The sequence below is a fragment of the Arachis ipaensis genome, chromosome B08, assembly GCF_000816755.2.
Source record: "Arachis ipaensis cultivar K30076 chromosome B08, Araip1.1, whole genome shotgun sequence".
In the NCBI taxonomy this organism is placed as follows: domain Eukaryota; kingdom Viridiplantae; phylum Streptophyta; class Magnoliopsida; order Fabales; family Fabaceae; genus Arachis; species Arachis ipaensis.
Window position 1 is genome coordinate 23,135,828 of NC_029792.2, and position 7,619 is coordinate 23,143,446.

General features: G+C 38.0%; 1 long non-coding RNA gene across 1 annotated transcript in view; it reads right to left on the bottom strand.

Annotated features, from left to right (window-relative positions):
* Positions 6,290-7,619, bottom strand: part of LOC107614355 — a 6,329-nt gene continuing 4,999 nt past the window's right edge. Inside the window, exon 3 of the long non-coding RNA XR_002352210.1 lies at positions 6,290-6,662. This is a non-coding gene — a long non-coding RNA (uncharacterized LOC107614355). The remainder of the gene's footprint in view (positions 6,663-7,619) is intronic.

The window sequence follows — 7,619 nt, forward strand, 5'->3', positions numbered from 1 at the left end:
GGAGAATTACAAAACCATGCTATTTCATTGAATAAATGTGGGAAAAGGTGGAAAAATCCCCTAAAATAAGCACAAGATAAATCACGAAATCGGGGTTTATCAAATCTCCCCACACTTAAACTAAGCATGTCCTCATGCTAAAATCAAGAAGGAAGCAAAGGGTATTAACATTTATTCAATGCAAACTAACTAAATGCAATCTATCTACATGATGCAATAGCTTAGTAAAAATAAATCAAACTCCAAGAATACACATGCAAGTACAATGGCTAAGGTATTAGCAATCAAAGAAAACCACAATTGGATTGAATCATTGAAAGATTTCACAAACTTGCAAGAAAAGATGATCATGGGTGAAAACATGTAGTTGAGCGATCGAACCCTCGCCGGATGTGTATCCGCTCTAGGCACTCAAGTATATGGGGTTGATTCACTCAATTCTCCCCTAATCATGCTTTCCAAGATTTATTTTTTATCTAACAATCAGCAATTACTTTATGCATGCATACAAATATCATGAGGACTTCCCATAGGTTGTAATGGGGCTAGGGTCAAGGTATGATGCATATGGTCAAGTGAGCTTAACATTCGAATCTTTGATTAACTTAAAATTTCCACCTACCTTATGACAACCTAAACAATTCTAAACAAACCTAGTTATCCATTCTTCACATTTTCACACACTCGTGTATTCTTTTTAGATTCTCACACATATGCATTGAATTTATGAAACTTTAAACCTTAGGACATTTTGTTCCCTTTTTGTTGTAAAAATTTTTTTTAATATAAAATATATACAAGAACATCAATGCATATGGTTTACACATGATTAATACATGAGTATGTACCCAATTCCCAAGATTTTCAACACAAATACAAAATATACTTTTATCTCTACCCAATATTCTCAACTCTCCCAAAATCAAATGATAAACACTCTCACTAGCCTAAGCTAATCAAAGATCCAAATTAAGGACATTTATTGTTTTTTGCTTTAGGCTTGTAATGTGCTAAAATTAAGAACAAATGGGTTAAGCATAGGCTCAAAATTGGCTAACAATGGAAGATAAAAGGTAGGCTATTTGGGTAAGTGAGCTATTTGAACAATGGCCTCAATCATGTAAATGCATGTATACACAGAATAATGGACATAAAGAATCAAACAAATAAAAGATTACAATCATAGGAAGAGAATAATGCACACAAGAATGAAAATAAGTGGTTATATGATGTAACCACACAATTAGACTCAAATCTCACATGCTTGTGTTCTTATCTCAAAAATCATGTTCCACAATATGTAGTTCAAGAAAGTTCTTAAAAAAAATTTTCAATCAATTGGGGTGCCCTATAGATAAAAATCCTTGGAGAATCTCATTATTTGACTAAGCTTATTATATACATATGCAAAATAAGAAAATGCAATTAAAAATCCTAAAATGAAATGCAAAGTGTTGGGATTAGAAACTTGTCACCCAAAAGTGAAGCGCCGAATGGTCGGACGACCTCCCCACAAATAAAAGTTTGCACCATCCTCGGTGCACTCAAAGATGAGCAAGGGGGTACGGCGACTTTCCGAGTTGCCACCTTCAGCTGGTGAGTCAACCGGTGCTGCGTGTTCTTCCTTCCGCTTTCATTTTTGCTTGTGGTGCATTAGTCATGAAAAATAGAAAATAGCACCGTAAGATAAGAGAGTAAAAAGCAAGGAAGCGTAAATTGTTGGAAGGAGGTACATCACTAGAATGAAGTGAGTGAATTAGTGTGACATTGATGAAAGATAGGTGTGTAAGTTCTAGGATGCATGCGGTCTAGAACGCACACTAGCATAAAGAGAACTATGTCACAATTACATAAAAAGGGACATGCACTTCACTCATCCTAATGTGCTTGAGATGCTTTAAACTTGTAGGATAAGACAACCAAACAAGCAATAAAGAAGCATGAAAGCATTCAAGCCAAAAGTCAAGCAATTGTGAAATTGGATAATGAATGGACATTGATTGATGTGTAAGTTAACTTAGTGAACAAAGTGGTATATGAAACTTACACAACAATCAATTATACATATTGAAGTTGTTGCAACACCTAAGTGACATAGAGGTGGAAGACATGGATGCTATGGAACTTAGAAAAAGAGATATAAGAGTTAAAATCAATCACATAGCAAGCATGATCCACAAAGCTAAGAAAGCTCAAAAATATGTCACTTAGGTAAGCTTTCGATCCGATTTCACAATTCCCAAAATCTCAATGCATGGAATAGGTGAGGTAAATAAGGCTCAATCATGAATAAGCAACACCTAAAAACAATGCATTGACAATGTACAATTTTCTAACAATAGATGATGAATGCATGGTGGCCAAAACATGTGATTCAAAGAGTTAAGATGCATGAAGGCAATGTAACAAGTACTTGGTATTCAAGGACATTAAACGTGAAAAGTTCCGAACCAAGTAACCAAATATAACCTCAACAAAGAAATCCAACAATGACGATTAACAACAATGATGTTAAACTAACATCCTATTAGTAATAAGCAGCAGTAAAACAGTAAACAAGATTAGTAATCCAACACTTATAATGAAAAATAAAAATTAGACAAAAATTAAACTAACTAACTACTAAAAGAAATGGTGTTATATGGTGTTTGGTAGTGTTGGATGATGTTTGAAGGATGGAAAGAAAAGAAGAGAAGAGAGAAGAGGGAAAGAAATGGAAAGAAGAGAAGAAAAGAAGATGGTTGATGCAGGGCAGGCCACGCGTGCGCGTGGAATGGTGAAATCGGCGCGACGCGTACGCGTGCGGCACACGTGCGCATCGATGGGTTATTGCGAGAGCGACGCCTACGCGTGAGGTGCGCGTACGCGTGACCAGATTTGCGCGAAAGGCATAGTGCGCGCGCGCTGCAAGCACAACTCTCGGGAAAAAGGCTTGGGGGTGAAAATATGCAATTCACGTGTACGCGTGCATGACGCGTGTGCGTGGATGGTTGAAAATACTTGGGTCACACGTACGCGTGGAGTGCGCGTACGCGTGGGTGGTGCTCTGTTTTTTTTTCAAAATTTTTTCATGTTTTTGCACCAAACCAAGCATTCCAAACCTCCAAACAGCTACCAAAACATCATAAAACCTTATTTAACCTACTAGACTCCCAAATAAACTTAAGTAACTAAACAAAACATGAAATTAATCCTAAATTACCAATATTTACAAAGAGGAAAAAGGAAAGATGTTACCATGGTGGGGTGTCTCCCACCTAACACTTTTGTTTATTATCTTTAAGTTGGACTTATGGGGAGCTCCTCATCAAGGTGGCTTGTGCTTGAATCCATCCTTGAACATCCACCAATGCTTGGACTTCCATTGTGCTTCTTCATTCAAGGATAATAACTCCAAGCTTTGATGGAGTTCTTCACAAACCATGGGCTCCCAAAGTTGATCCATACCTTGTAATCCTGGATCCCATACTTTGTTTTCACACCCGTCTTCAAGTTGATCACATTGGTTCCCTTCGGGTGGTAGAATAGCCGAATTCTCATGAAGGCACCAAACAATCCTCCTAGACCCATTCAATTGAGCACTAAACCAATCCATGCTCCTCAATTTTGAGCTTCCAACCATAATGAGCCTAGATTTACAACACCAACCACTAAACATCCTCCTCTTACGCTTAATTCCACAATGCGCCCTAAGTTGGCCGTCAGTTTCAAGCAAACCATATTCGAGTGGGATAATAAGGCTAAGAGTTAGAAGTTTTACCCACTCAAATAGAAGATTAGATGGAAACCTAGGTGGAGGAGTTCCCAACAGTCTTGACAAAGCACGATCCACTCCCGTCCATCCTCTTCTAGAGGCGTCCACCACTTGGCAAGGTTCTTCAAGCTCTACCTCTTGCCAAGCTTCCTCAAGTTCACATTCTTCTTCACCAAATTCTTCTATCTCTTCCCATCACTCAAATCATAAATAGGAAGTTTAGTGAAATCTACCCCCTCATCAATCCCAAGCATAGTGGGGAAGGACTCATCAAGCTCAAAAGGATCATATATTGATGCGGAATCATCATATATAGAAGGGCCTATTACTTGAGACACTTCTTCCAATTCTTCAATCACATTGTGCCTTGGAGGTTGTGCACTCTCCTCCTCAACATCAACTTTAAACTCCATGGAAGAAGGCTTTTCAACTTGAGATTCCTCTATGTACTCAACATATCCTAAGTACCCAACCACTACTTCCTTTTGTTCAATGTTCTCTACCTCCTCCTCTTGTTGTACTTCTTGCTTTAACTCCTCTTCTTCACCTTGGAGCTCCAAAATCACCTCTCCACTAAGCTCTTTGGTTGCTTCTCCACATTCAACAATGGGAGTGCCTTGATCGCATAGGCTTAGGCGGGATGAGACCATGTTGCTAACGGCTTCCGCTATGATAGCCATCTTGGCTTCTAGCTCCTTAAACTGCTTTTTCGTCCACTCTTGTTGCCTTAGGACATGAGATTCAAGATCCCTTAGTTCTAGCATAGAGGCTTCATCGGAGGGCAGTGGTGGAAGAGAGGGTTCATTGTTTGAGGAGAAGGTGTTGTAATTGGAAGGTGGTTCATATTGGTGAAATTCTTGAGGTGGTATATGAGAAAATTGTAGTTCATGGGAGTATTGGTGTTGGAATGGTGGTGGCTCTAGATATGGTTCATATGGTGGTTGGTATGGTGTATATAGGCTAGGGTCATATGGAGGTGAATGGTGGTATGAGGCTTGTGAGTATGGTTGTTGAGGCTGAGGAGGGGGTTCATATGTATATGATGGTTGTGGTTGACCATCACAATAAGGGTCATCACATACATTAGATTGGAATGCATTAGGATTTGGATTATACCCATAAGAGTTCGAAGAGTAGTCATGTTGGGGTGGTGCTTGAACGGCTCGGATGGCATAAAATGCCTTTTGGTCCTTGCGCATCTCCGTGAGGAGAGTAGTCATATCCCCAAGCACTCTTGTCAAACCTTGATCTCCAAATCCTTGACGCATGCTATCATTAAAGCTTCCATCTCCTACAACATAGTTTGAACCAAACTCATAGCCAAAGTGATGAGAATTCATGGTGATAAGAGAAAATAAAAACAAAAGCTAAAAATAAACAAAGAAACCAAATTCTAAAACTAGCAAAAACTATCAAACAACCCAAAAATCAAGCTATTCACAATATATACAATAGCCAATAACATAGCACCATTTTAACTGCCCGGTAACGGCGCCATTAATTTGATGTGAGGATTTATACCGGTTCGAAATTCCACAAAATAATTCCGTTGTTATTATAGTCCAAACCAATAGTCAATCCTCAAATCAAATTAAATTTGGTTTTGTCACAAGTACAAACCCCAATGAAAATTAACCGAGGTATTTAGACTCCGGGTCGTCTCACAAAGAATTGCAATGAAGTGGTCAATTATTGGCTATGAGAGAACAAAGGGGTTTGATTTGATAAGAGGAGCAATAAAATAAATGACAAGAAAAATAAATCAAGCAAGCAATTAAAGAAAGCAATTAATAAAGAGAGACATTCATGGCAAAGATTGAGATCATAGGCTTTCTATCTTAGTCATACAATGATTAACTCATCTTATTTAGTCAACTCCAACAAATGGAAGAAGGTATCATGTTATCTTCACATAGGGAGAATGTCAAACAAGACTAGTCAATTACGTCACAATAATAAACAAGAATTTATCTTATTTCATCATCTCCAATGTTGGAAGAAGGTGTAAGTTATCTTCCATGAGAGAATGTCAAACAAGACTAGTTAATCTCAATCCAAAAATCCTAACCAACTTACTAATTGAATTAGCAAGAGATTAGAGTCATTGGAAATAATATTAACTAACAACTCTAGATCGCCAACATGAGTTAGGTATTCATGACTCAAGATCATCCAATTTCTCTTTCCAAGCCAAGAATGCTCAAGATCTACTCTAACATCCAACCAAACATTTTGTCAAACACTTGGAGGGCATAAATGGAGAGCATAGTAAAATTGCAAGGAAAGATAAATCTACCAACTACCAATTGCAAGAAAAGTAAATCAACAACTCAAATCATCAATAAAAGAACATCAAACTTCAAATTTCACTAAATGTAAACCAAATCCAACATGAGTTCATTAACATAAAAGAGACATGAAAGTAAAATTAACATCACAAACTAAGAGAATGAAGGTGTAGAAGCAAGAATTCATAAAGGAAACAAGATGAAAACATGAAATTGGACCTAGATCTAAGAAAAATTAATCTAATCTTAACCTAATTCTAGAGAGAAGAAGGAGCTTCTCTCTCTAAAAAACTAACTAAAGGCTCACCATGACTAACTAAGTGCTCCCCATTTGCTCAAGCTTCAATTCTGCATAAAATACCCTTAGAAACGAGTTGGATTTGGGCCTGGGCAGCTCAGAAATCGCCCCCAGCAATTTTACTTTAAGTGGGTCACGTGCCGAGCGTCACGCATGCGCGTGCTTGACGCGTGTGCGTCGATGGCAAAAATCCCTACTCACGCGTACGCATGCTTGACGCGTGCGCATGGCCCTCAATTCTCCAAAACCTCATTTCTTCTTGAATTCTCCCTTTTGCATGATTTTCTCTTCAATTCTTCCATCCAATACTTGCCTTATGAACCTGAAATCACTTAACAAACACATCAAGGCATCGAATGGATTTAAAGTGAATTAAAATCACCAATTTTAGGGACTAAAAAGCATGTTTTTACACTTAAGCACAATTTAAGGGAGAATTACAAAACCATGCTATTTCATTGAATAAATATGGGAAAAGGTGACAAAGTTTTCCAAAATAAGCACAAGATAAACCACAAAATTGGAGTTTATCATGAACCAGAGTGCTTTTGTTCCCAGGAGGTTGATAATGGATAATGGTTTAGTGGCTTTCGACATCTTCCACTACATGAAGAAGAAGGTGACTGGCGAAAAAGGATATATCGGGATGAAGCTAGATATGGAGAAAGCTTATAATAGGAATGAATAGGAGTTCCTAAGGGAGGTTCTACGAGCTATGGGGTTCCCGGAGAGATGGACCCAAACAATCTGGAATTGCATCAGCACGACGTCCTTTTCCATTTTCATAAATGGCAGACCTAGCAAACCATTCCAACCCTCAAAAGGATTAAGACAGAAGGATCTGTTATCCTCTTATCTATTCATATTCTGTGCTGAGGTTTTATCAGGAATCTTGATGAAGGCACAGAACAGCAAGATCATACAGGGAATAAGGATAGCTAGAGATAGCCTAGAAATTAATCATCTTTTCTTCGTAGATGACAGTATACTGTTCACTAGAGCACTAAACCAAGCTATTCAGGCAGTTAAGAAATATTTAATTTTTTTTATCAAAGTGCGTCGGGACAATAGATAAACCTTGAGAAGTCGGAGTTATCATTTAGCCGAAATATAACAACTAACAGATAGATGATCATTCAAGATTGGGTAGGGATAAAGGCTATAGAAAGATACTCAAAGTACCTTGGACTATCAACCTTTGTTGGGAGATCGAAGAAACAAGTTTTTGACTATGTCCAAGAGCGAGTTTGGAAGAAATTAAAAGGCTGGAAGGAGAAGC